Consider the following 12,396-nt stretch of genomic DNA (forward strand, 5'->3'; position numbering starts at 1 on the left):
CACTGAAAAAGCATCTTAAATGCTGGAGATGGCTCCAACTTCCAACTGACAGGTATAGTGTGGTGATGTCATTTAACTATCTTTTTGTATCAACCTTGTATAAGTCAGGTTACCTTTTTGTCTCCTGTGGAAACCATTAAATAAATTAATTAAACAAAAAAAAACTAAGAAAAATGGAAATTATTTAGTGACTTTGTCCTTTTTCTTCTCTTCTTCTTTGCCTTACTACCCTCTTCTGCTATCTGTCTCCTCTTCCTTCAAATTTACTACTAATAGATGAAGCCTTAAAACATGTAGAATCCAACAATCTTTATTATTTAAATCAGGATTACAATCTTATCCTAAAATTATGTAGATTCAATCCAGGAGTTGGCATAATCAATACTAGATTTTTAACATTGTAGATATCTGCCTTTATTATTTCTTGAGTTCTTAATTTTCTCATTTGGCATAATTTTTGTTTTTCATTTTGGTACTAACACCAAGAAATGAAGTATTTATCCAAAATATTTTTTTAGACATTATAACAGTTTCTTTCCAAAGCTCAAAAAAAAAATAGTTTCAAAAACATACTAAGATTTTTAAAGATATCTTTGGTCTTATAAATTCAATTAATAAAAACCAGACTTACTTGTTTTTTGTTTGTTTGTTTATTTGGTGTTGGGATCAAACCCAGGTTCTTGTGCATGGGAGGAAAGCATTCTACCAACTGAGCTATAAACCCAGTCCCAGACTTGCTTTTAATACCTGCTTAAACCATTTCAGTAGCATTAAGAGAGTATGTTAAAAGAATTTCAAGCATGAAGAATGGTACAACAGATTGCTATAATCTGTGTAGACAAGAAATCTTCCTGAGAGAGGTGAGAAGTAGGGCAAAAAAAGACCATCTACAGGGAAAGAAAGAAAAGAGATTAAGAATGAAGCCAAGGTATGCTGTGGGAGGGAGTAGCATGTGGGGTTCTCTTGGTTATCTTTATAGTTCTTTCTTTCTCAAATAAATTATAGAGTATGTCTTGTGCTCTATATTTTTCCACAGAGAAACACTAATAAATCTATCTTCCTGATTTTCTTACTTTTGTATATCTCCATTTGCTAAGTAATAAGACAATAGAAGTGTCCAGAATCTGAAGGGAGTGGGCAAGCTTAGGTCAGATGCTTTCAGAATGAAGACAATCTGCAAGAATTTTAAAGTGTAACCTCTACAGAAAAAGAAAATGAAAATTAGCCAAATCTCCACATGAGAGAGATGTTGGACTATCTTCCAATGTCAACTCCATCTGATTTATATGAAGTAAGCAGATTTTCACTCCAAGAGTTCAAAACAAAAGATGATTCTAATACTATGTTTTCCTTTTTGTCTCAGCAAAAACCAAACCAAACCAACAACAACAACAAGAAGAAGAAAGAAAAAAAAAAAAAACAACTAGGAAAACAGAAAAGTATTCAGATTGACTGTACCTTTTCACTGTGTTAAATTCATATGTGAAACATAAACTTGCAAAAAATGCATTTGTAATCATTTTGAGTTTTCCAGGGTCTTTCACAAATAAAAACAAAAAGGGTAAAACCCACTTAGTAAGCTGAATAAATCCCTTAACTCTTGGAACCCATAAAGTATAAATGAAAGTATAAATGACAAAATATCTACTTCATACAATTGTTTTGATCATTGAGATAACATTTATAAAAATCCTTTGGATTCTCTAAAGTTTTACAAAGCTGTTAAATATCATTGTTTGAAAATATCCCATTTGGAATTAATAATGTCCTCAGTCTTGATCTATTCATTTTAGTCATTCTAATTCTTTGTGTCTTCAAATTCTTTGTATATTTTCTGAAGGCAGAATTTTATAGAAATGTATTTTCTCTACTCCCTACTTTCATTAAGGCATATTAATAATACCTGGGTTTTGGGGTCACTTAGAGTTAATTTTGATGTTGGGTGAATCTTAGTCCAATGATTACTAGTTGAATGATATTTGGTATGCAACTCTTACTTTTTGAGACCTTTAAATTTTTAATTTTTTAAAATGAAAATAATATTAGGAGAAACAATGTGGATTTGTGTGTTGAAGACTGGTTTATAGCTAGTGTAAGCTTCCAACGCCCTAATCACACCATTTCTCATTTATTCTCTAAATAAATAATCATCTTTAGCATCCTCGTCCCACCTGCCTTCTGTGATGCCTACCTAGGAGAATCACAACTCTAGTCCAGAACTGCCCAGTAAGTACTAGTAGAATTAAATAGTTTCCCAGATAGGTTTGTAAAATTTGTGGTCTCATTCTAAGTAGAGTTTGGTGCCTAGAGACTAAAATTCTAAGATTCCCTCAATCTCCTCTCTCTTCCCCACAATAACAACTACTTCATGTTTTTCTTACTTTCTTCAAACTTCCTCTTTTCTCTCCTCCACCACAACCCCAAGCACAAGAAATACAGAAGTTGTCTGATTGGAATATCTCCAGCTTATCCCTTTGACCTCCTTTCTTCTCCACCCTTGATGTAGAGAGAAATCTTCTTTCTGTCTAAAGCTAAGATTTTCTCCAGGGTTTGGATGCTAATCTGCCTTGACTAGTCAAATAACAACATATAAGTATTCTATTCTGTTTGTCATTGGCAAAAAGCAAATATATGTGTTTATGAGGCACAGGGAGATGTTTCCATATGACTGTATGTTATGGAATGGGCAAACCTGGCTAACTAACATCCATCACCTTACATACTATTTCTTTGGTTACATTGAAAGTTTTCTCTTTTAGCAACTTTGAAATATACAAAACATTATTATTATTATTATTATTATTATTATAGGCACCTTTCTATGCAATACACTACCACAACTTAGGCTTGTCTAAAGTGCTATACACTTTGACTGGGATTTCTCTTTTCCCTGCTCACCACCCCAAGTCTCTTTTACTACCAGTCTGTACACTACTTCTATGACTTACTTTTTCAGATTACACATATAAGTGCGATTATGCAATATTTGCCTTTATATGTCTGTCCATTATTTCATTTAGCATAATGTCCTCTAGATTCACCCATGCTGTTGCAAATGAAGAATTTTATCCATTTATGACTGAATAGTATTCCATTACTTGTGTATACACTGCATTTTAAAAAACCATTCATCTACTGATAGACACTTATTTTTTTTTCTATATCTGGGTTCTTGTGAATAATACCACAGTAAGCATGGGAATGCAGCTATCTCATCAATGTATTGATTTCAATTCCTTTGGATACAAGATCTAAAATGAATTGTTAGATTATATGATAATTCTATTTTTAGTTTTGTGAGGAAGATTCATAATGTTTCCTAAAATGGTTTTGTTAATTTACATTCTCATCAAGAGTGTACAGGGATTCCCTTTTTCCCCACATACTTGTTAATATTCATCATTCACATTTTTGATAATAGTCATTCTAAGAGTTATTAGATGATGTCTCATTATTATTTTAATTTACATTTCCTTGATAATTAATAATGTTGAGCATTTTAAAAAATATATCTCTTGACCATTCATATATTGTCTTTTCAAAAATGTCTAGTCAGGTCCTATTTTTGCTTTTATTGCTTGTGCTTTTAGGGTCATATCCAAGCAATCATCCCTTATACTGGTGTCAAGCATCTTTTCCCATGTTTTCTTCTAGTTGTGTTAGTATCAATCTAATGTTTATCTCTTTGATCAATTTTGAGTTGATTCTTGTGTATGGGTGAGGGTCCCAATTGTATTGTTCTGTATGTAGATGACTATTGTACATTTTTGACACTTTTGTTGAAAATTTATTTATGGTAGATGCATGGGTTTATTTTTGGGTTCTCTGTTTTACTCAATTAATTGAAGTGTTTATTTTTATGCCAGTTTTCATTATAATTACTTTGTAATATATTTTGAAATTAGGTAGTTTGATGCCTCCAGCTTTATTATTTTTGCATAAGATTGCTTTGGTTATTTGGGATCTTTTGTGGTTTCACATAAACTTGAGGATTATTTCCTCTATTTCTGTGAAGAATGACAGAGTCATTTTCAAAAGGATTGTGTTGGATCTCATCAAAATGCTCAAACTGTATTTAACAGTGCTTTACACTTGATCTTAGCCAAAAGGCCGAGAAGCGATGTTAACAGTGCTTTAAAATAATCACTTACCCTCATCGGATAGAATTTATCTTAGGACACAAGGATGATTCAACATATAAAAGTAAATATATGTGATCCAGTAGAATGAAGAATAAAACATGATCACCACAATAAATGCAGAAAAAGCATAATTGATATAACTTCATACCTTTTCAGGTTGAAAACTGTGAACAAAATCAGAATAGATTCATTCTATTATCTTTCTTACCCCCACATCCTCTTCTCTCCCTTCACTCCCCTCTACTTAATCTAAAGTAAATCTGTTCTTCCCTAGGCTTCCCCAACCGTTGTGAATTAGTATCCACATATTAGAGAAAATATTCAGCTTTTGTTTTTTGGGGGGAGATTGGCCTATTTCTCTTAGCATAGAAGAATGAAAAATTATACTGCATTATATATGATGTATCAAAGTGTGTTCTGCTGTTATGTATAAATATTTTTTTAAAAAAAATTAAAAATGGGAATAAAAACACTGTTCCTCAACCCAATGAAGATTGTAGTGATGAGGCCATAGCTAACATCATATTCACTGGTGAAAATTTGATATCTTTCCCCCAAAGAGTCAAATGCACTTTTCAAATGCCTAATTTATTATATAAATGATTTTAATTCATAAGCTTGGAAAAAAATGAGAATTCAAAAACATTGAGCCCTTTTAAAAATTGCATATTTCTTAGTAAATCTCAAAAATAAATACTTATAGATGTGTGTGGTATGGTGCTTTATGCATGGTTGGCAAAAAGTTACTATTTACTATACCAGTGGGAAGTGTAAAAGGAAAAGCAGTTCTGCGTCTGTGGGTTCTTTGGAACAAAGCTACAGTTTTTTTTTTGTTTGTTTGTTTTTGGGTTTTTTTTGTTTTTGTTTTTTGTTTTTTGTCCTTTGGAATGAGACAATCAGGGGCTGTGTTTGGCGTGGAGCTGATGAGGCTCTCCCCAGTTGGCAGCTTTGCCTTCTGTGTTAGGAAAAGCTGGTAGCTGGCTTGGTGACAAATTTAGCACTATGAATTAAGTGCTCAGTAACTGAAATATCCAGTGGAGATCTGTGTTAATGGTTTCAGAACACTGTCTCATTAAGCATTGGAAACATGGTTTCTCTCTGCAGTATTTTCTAATTGTGAAACCATTTTTATTGCATGCATTTGACTGGCCTCTAACTTTTCAGAAGCTTTTCATACCTAAAAAGAATTGTTTTAGCACTGCAGCAAAAAAGGTGGTAAGCTAAGAGGAGGCTATTTCATGAAATGAGATAATGTATGGGACAATGACAGATTAACTTCAAAACTATTAGAATTCTTGTTTTGTTTTGGATGAGAAATGAGGGCAGAGACACTACATGACCTGCTTCAGGATACAAAGCACTGTGATAATAGGAACCCAAGTCAACTCAAATGCACTAATTTTTTTTTTTTTTTTTTTTTTTTTTTTTTAGTTTTTGTACTCACCATTCACTGGTGAAGCTATAGGTAGTCAACATAAGAAAGGGATGAGATTTATCGATGACCTTATATAAGAGTAGGGCACTTTGCAAAGTATATTTAGAGTTACACAGTTAGCTATTAAGATAATATACACTTTTTATTTTTAAAACATAAATTCAGACTGCTTTCTGCCAGAAAACAATGGAGTAAAAAGTGCCCATGGCACTGCAGGTAAATTTAGTGTGATATGAAATATGACAATGCCACCAGGTCTTAATCAATAATTCAGAGGAAATTTTTTTTTTCATTTCATTAGTAAATTTTGACTCACCTTCCATTCATTAATCTGGTTTCACATAACCTCTGTATTAAAGTCCATTACTCATTCTTTCTTCCCTTCTTTTACAGTGATTATTTACTATAGATAAATTGAATTCTTAGGAAAGAATTGGAGTCTATGTTTTCTCCTTTTTAGGCTTCAAGCCTTCCATTGCCATGTGTTTCCTTTTCTTGATATAGGCAGTTGAGAACAGGAACTCAGGAAAAGAGAGAAAGAACTTTTGTTTCTAGTCTTGAGTTTTTGTGTTGCTTCACTAACTTGTTTGCCCCACTCTCTGCTTGACCTCCATTCAGGATTAGGTGGGTGCATTGGGAGAACATGATAATAATGGATATAATTATAAAATAGTAGCAGCACTGTACTTGGTGTTTACCAAAAGCTGACTCTTCAGCACTTCACAGGTCCTGTTGAGAGCTTTACGTGCAGAGTCTCACAAAGTGAGAAGTAATTAGACCCAAGTTACACACTACTCGGTGCCGGTGCCAGAACTTGAATCCATATTTGCCTAGCCCCAAAGCTTTTAACCATTGTGCTCTTTTACCTTCTGTCTCAAATCGAAAGCCAAGAAGTTCAGGACAAATCTGTGTAATTTGTGACCCAGTAGGTGGTGGGTTCCAGAAAATGGGATTCATTTCAATAGCCAAGGTTTATTTATAAAAACGTGACAAACAGACCACATAAGCAGTTCTTTCCACAAAGCAGTGAAGTAAAACAAGTCAAGTATGAAGACAAACATCTAATGACTAAGGGTGCTGTCACAAATGCGATTGTACTAGGTCCACGGTGGTAGAAATTTAAGAGGAGCCAGACATTCCACTGTGTGCCCATTTTATATTTTTGTTTTGGGAAACCATATATGATTTGAGCCTCCGTTTTGTCATTTTTAAGATGCAATTAATAATGCTCATATCATAGGTCTTCATAAGGATTAAATAGACATACACACATTCAGACACATATGGCCATTTGTAGTACCCAATATATCTCTTAAACATAGCAGTTCATCTGTGAGGATTGTTCTTTGTTCCTGTCCTGACATTTCTCTATTCATCTGTTCCCAAAGTGGTGAGTATTGGGTATAATAATAACAAGACTTAGGGTGGCAGGACCAAGCAGACCTGACCAGGAGGCTCAGTTGACAGAGAAATAGCTGAAACCCAGACAGCAAACTCTGGATGTTTCAAACCAGTCCTAATTTGGAGTACCCTAAGGTGACTCTAGTTCATCAAATAGGATTGAACTCAGGCAGCCAAGAAGGAACCATAATTAGATGTTTAGTAATAATCAAGGCGGTGAGGTCCTACCACTAGACAAATTAAGCAAGCACTTGGAACTCAGAACCCAACAGGATAAGAAGCCAGGATAAGGAATCTAGGTAATTCTAGATCATAGATTAGTAGCACCAACCACAGAGATCTTGGCCCCAAGGTCAGATTGTCCCCTGTCTTGAATCACTGCACACTCTTTTTGCCCAGGTAAGAGTTAATTCCAGAGTATATTGGGCATTTAAGTGGTTGTTCTTCATTGGAAATTGAAAAAAGAGATAAAGAATTCAAAATTGTAGGGTTTTCTGATGGAGAAATGACATTTATATTATGGTCTAGGACTACCATGCTCCTCAAACTTGATTGTGGAACATCTCAGGAAACTGAGCAAGAAATTTCAGTTGTCTTGTCCTTAGACATCTTATCCAGATCACAGCTATGTAGGATTCTCCTCCTACCTTTGTCTAATGGTAGTACATAGTAAATGCTAACTGGAGCTATGTATTTGCTTAGTCACCCTGAACACCTAAAAGGACTTAGTCTTTTTTTATAGAACCTAAGGCAACTAGTTAAAAACAGAAAGTTATTTTAAGAATGAGAAATAAAACACAGAGAAATTATGTTGTTCCTTGTTTGTTCCAAATATTTTGTTTCCAGGACATCTAGCTAATTGTATTAAAGTAAAAATTTGAACCTAAAGAGTGAAACTTCAGATATACCACTTAAGTACTATAGAGTGTTTCAGTTTAGAGTGACTTTCCTACCTAAAACCTAAATCTTTGTGAAAACAATAAAAAGGAAAAATAAGTCCTTCTTTCCAACTTTCTCCTACTTCCTTTTCTTCTATTGCCTCTTATAAGTGCCCTCATTTATTTATTTTTGTCTATATTTGGTTCTGTGGCATGTTTTCATAGAAGCGAAGCGTGTTTTAACTACCCTTTTCTAAGAAAAAAACATAATTTTTTTCAGGATGAAAATTTCAAGATAATAGTTCAGTATATGTTTTAATATGCAAAAATGGAAGTGATAAAATTTTAATAGGGTTGATACAATCCCTTTTGCTTCTATGGAACAAACTCTTTAAACTAGCTCAAATAAAATTCGTACTTTATCACAAATTTAAGGTGAAATTTGAAAAGTTCCTAGAAATAATCATAAGCTTGACCTTATGACATCTGTTCAAGTGATGTTCAGATAGCTATGGAAGCAGATCATGGGGCTCTACTTTTCTGTGGAATTGTCAGCAATCCTGCTGACTCTTGCTGTGAAGTCAGTACAAGTCATGCTTGGTGGAGACCTGTGACCTGGCACCAAAAATGAGATGGGTCAATTAGATTCCATGTCTCAAAAACTTAAACTAAAACATGACTATTTAAAGTAGAAACCATAATAGTCAATAGCTGGATGGAAACAAGCAAATGAAAAGCAGTGTTTAAGTTCTTTGCCAATCATATAAAAACATAAAGCAAGTGAAATATTTATAGTTTTATGTCCTGATACTATTTAAGTATAAAATATGGCACTGAATTTGAGATAATTTTTATTCTATAAAAGGGGATGGTAACAATTGAAATTGAACCCTAGAGACAAAAAAAAAAATCCTGATCTAAATCCTGTTTTGAAATTCACCCTCTTTAAGACTCTATGCATTCATGAAATGGAAATAACAGTCCCTAACCTACCTAAATACTTATTACTGTGAGGATTAAATTAAGTGTTCCATATACATTTCTTAACACAGAGCTCACAATAAATGATGGTTGTAGATCACAGGATATAAACTATTAAATAAGACGAATTTTTGATAGGGTTGATGCAATCTCTTTTGCTTCTATGGAACAAACTCCTTAAACTAGCTCAAATAAAATTTAAGGTGAAGTATGAAAAGTTCCTAGAAATAATCATAAGCTTGACCTTTGGACATCTGTTCAAGGGATGTTCAGTTGGCTATGGAAGCAGATAATAAAATAGTGGAAACACTAGAAATAATTAAGATTACTTTTAGAGTACAAAACATGTTGATAGTTCTGAACTTTAATTTTCAGGTATTCATCGTTATTCCCTTTTGGTGTTTAAAGTGGATTCTCATGAAACTGCTTTAGGGCAAAAGTACATGAACTGAAAATAATTGCTGAATCGATGTAAAACCGGAAACAGAAAGGTATTTTCTTCTCTGATAATAGCCAGTGACGAAATAACCAATCTGATATTCCTCAAACTCAAAGTAAATCATGATTTGATAAATTATGTATTGAGCCCTGGTTAGATGGTATATTTAGAAGATAGTATATTTAGAAGAGGCAAGAGAAAGGTGAATTCCAGTACATAACCGCTAGAAAACCAAGGCAGTATATTTAATCTTTTTCTTCTTTTTGAAGTAAAGGGTTTATAGTAATCTGCATGATAAGAACCACAGAACAGGAAGGCAAGCTGATGAAGATGTCTGGTGTAAATGGTTTATTAAAAGATCTGCAACCCCTTCCTCAAAGGAAGAAACTTGCTTTAAGGGTAGAGTTCTTGCCCTATTTTTATGCTTGAATCATCTTGGACTATTTTCTGGATGGGCAGTCAAAAAAAGAAAATATTTTGAAACAGCAGAGTAGAGATGAGTACCTGCTTTGATGGCAGCAGCTGGGGCATTGGTCTCCACTTGGATGCTCAGGGGCCCTAGCTTTTCTCTTCCTCATTTAAAACACTGAGGGGTTGTGCAAGAGTTAGTGATTTTCAAAGTTGCTTTATTGAACTCTTACCTGAAATAGCATTTTAAGAAGAAGCCAAATATGTGAAACAAAAATAGATACTCTTACTCTTTCTGAAACTCTGTGTGTGTGTGTGTGTGTGTGTGTGTGTGTGTGTGTGTGTGAGCACGAGCAATAGTAGCACTATCTGCCTACCTTTCCTCCTCCAGTGCATGGCTTCTTCCTGGTTATGGCTTCCTCCCTTAAACTCCTAAAGGGAAGGGATATTCAGAGAAGAGTTTACATAACTCTCCTGTTATTGGTAAACTTTTTGAGGAATTTAGATGGGCAACTTACCAAAGGGAGAAAATATTTTAAAATTACACATAAACATAAATTGATACATTCAAAATTAGCAAAATTTAGGATTAATATTATTACAAGATTGACATGGTTTGGGGATGCAGGTCTTCTAGTTCACTGACAATAGGAGTGTAAACTGCTCTAACACTTCTGGCATGTATTTGACAATATATATATCAAAGGCTTTTAAGGCAGATATACAATGGGACTGAAAAAAATTATCTTCTGTCTCAAAAAATAATATATTTTCTTTCAGAATCTATACCCATTACCCTACTGGCTATCAGAAAAAAATAACTAAAGTCAAGTGGCAATGTTTTCCTGTCTAAGAATTGCTGAGACTAAATAGAAGAGCTGCAGAACTAGCCCTTATGTACCAATATGAGCCGGGAGAGAGTTTATGGGCTTAGATTTTGTGGGTGCTGAATAAAGGTATGGATTGGATCAATATTGGAGAACTTACTCATGATTTGTACTTTATTATCCTATTAAGGACCATAAGAAACAGTGAAAACATACCACCATTCTTTTAATCTTAAAAAAACTGATGATCCTCAAATAAATTAGAGATACTGGAACTACTGTGGATAGAGTTGGAGCAAGGAATTCATAGGTTCAGAGAAGTGAGCATGTTGGTAAAAGTGAACCTTCAAGGATAGAAAACTCTAGTGTTCTGTACACAAACTTAGGAGAAATTCCTCTATGAAACACTCTGATAACGGTGCACCAACAATTATGAACAGCTCAGTGATGAACATTCTTTAGAGAATAGGGGTTTTACACAGCTTTGAGTTTCCCAATAGTAGAAAGGCTAGTAGGTAGCATCAAGCAATGTAAGTACAAAGATCATAATTGGCAGTAAGGTCTCAGGACAACCTCAGGCACTTGCTCTATAGAGACATATGGAGACTATATAGAATATAATAGTTCTAGGGACAAGATCAATGCATACAATAAGAGTATTGCTCCATTTGTAGCATGTATGCACATGAAAAAAATTAAAAATTATTGGAAAGTCATTCCAATAAAATTTCATAATATTTTGTCTAATTCTCAGATTTAACTCTGCTTTTAGAACCCAAATCACTGCCTGAAGGAAAGATTGTATCTTCATGAGGAAGAAACTTGGGATGCCATGACAGACAAGTATAATAATTCCCCAAGGCAAATTATGGCCTTTACAATTAAGAATGTTCAGATGTTTTGAGCATCATTGGATACAGGGTTTAAGTTGTGATCTTATGGATCTTGGGATCCATTATCACCACATTCTCTGTTTGAGAGTAAGGAATATGATGATTATATTGAAATATTAAAAATATGAAACCCTGGTAAAGATTTAGATCACTGGGTCCATATACCTATCTAGCAGTTATTTTCCCAGTTTCCAAAATTACAGTTGGAATAGACACATTTGGTAGCTGGCAGAATAACTGTTTTGGATTCTTATCACTTCTGTTTGGATCTGGACTTTCCCCCAAAGGCCCATGTGTTAAAGATGTATTTCCCAACCCATGGCACTTATTAGGAGGTGTTAGAATGTCGATGAGGCCTAGTGGAAGGTTTTTAGTCAGTGGGAGTCTCCTCTTGAAGAGGGTGTTGGAACCCCAGCACCTTCCTCTTACTGTCTTTTTTGTACCTGGCATGATGGTAGGATTTCTTTGCCATATACACCCACCATGCCTCACCATAGACATAAATGCAATGAGGCCAACCAGCCATAGACTGAAACCTCCAAACTGCAAGTCAAAATAAAACTTTTTCTCTTCATAAATTGATTATGAAAGTAATTGTTAAAGTAATATAAAGCTGACTGATACACTTATTCTGAGAGATTAGAGCTACCATAGTAGGGAAAGCATAATGGAAGCTCTGAAACAGATGCTTTTCTACTTTTCACGCTCACCCACAGACAAGATAATAATAATTATTATTTTAAAACATTGTATCTCAGAAAAAAGTCAGAGCATAATGCCATTTTAAAAATTTCAAAAAATTCTACTATGTTGGCTCCAATATCTTTATTCAAGTCACCAGTCTGTTTTTTTAAAAATAATGGATCTGAGCAGATGACAGAATCACAGACATGAGCCACAAATTTAGGCAACTAGTATCCCCAATTGCAGCTGCTATATTAGATATAGTATTTCTTCTCAGCAGATCAATGTTAGACATGGGTATATTATTC

The sequence above is a fragment of the Marmota flaviventris genome, chromosome 6, assembly GCF_047511675.1.
Source record: "Marmota flaviventris isolate mMarFla1 chromosome 6, mMarFla1.hap1, whole genome shotgun sequence".
Taxonomy (NCBI): Eukaryota; Metazoa; Chordata; class Mammalia; order Rodentia; family Sciuridae; genus Marmota; species Marmota flaviventris.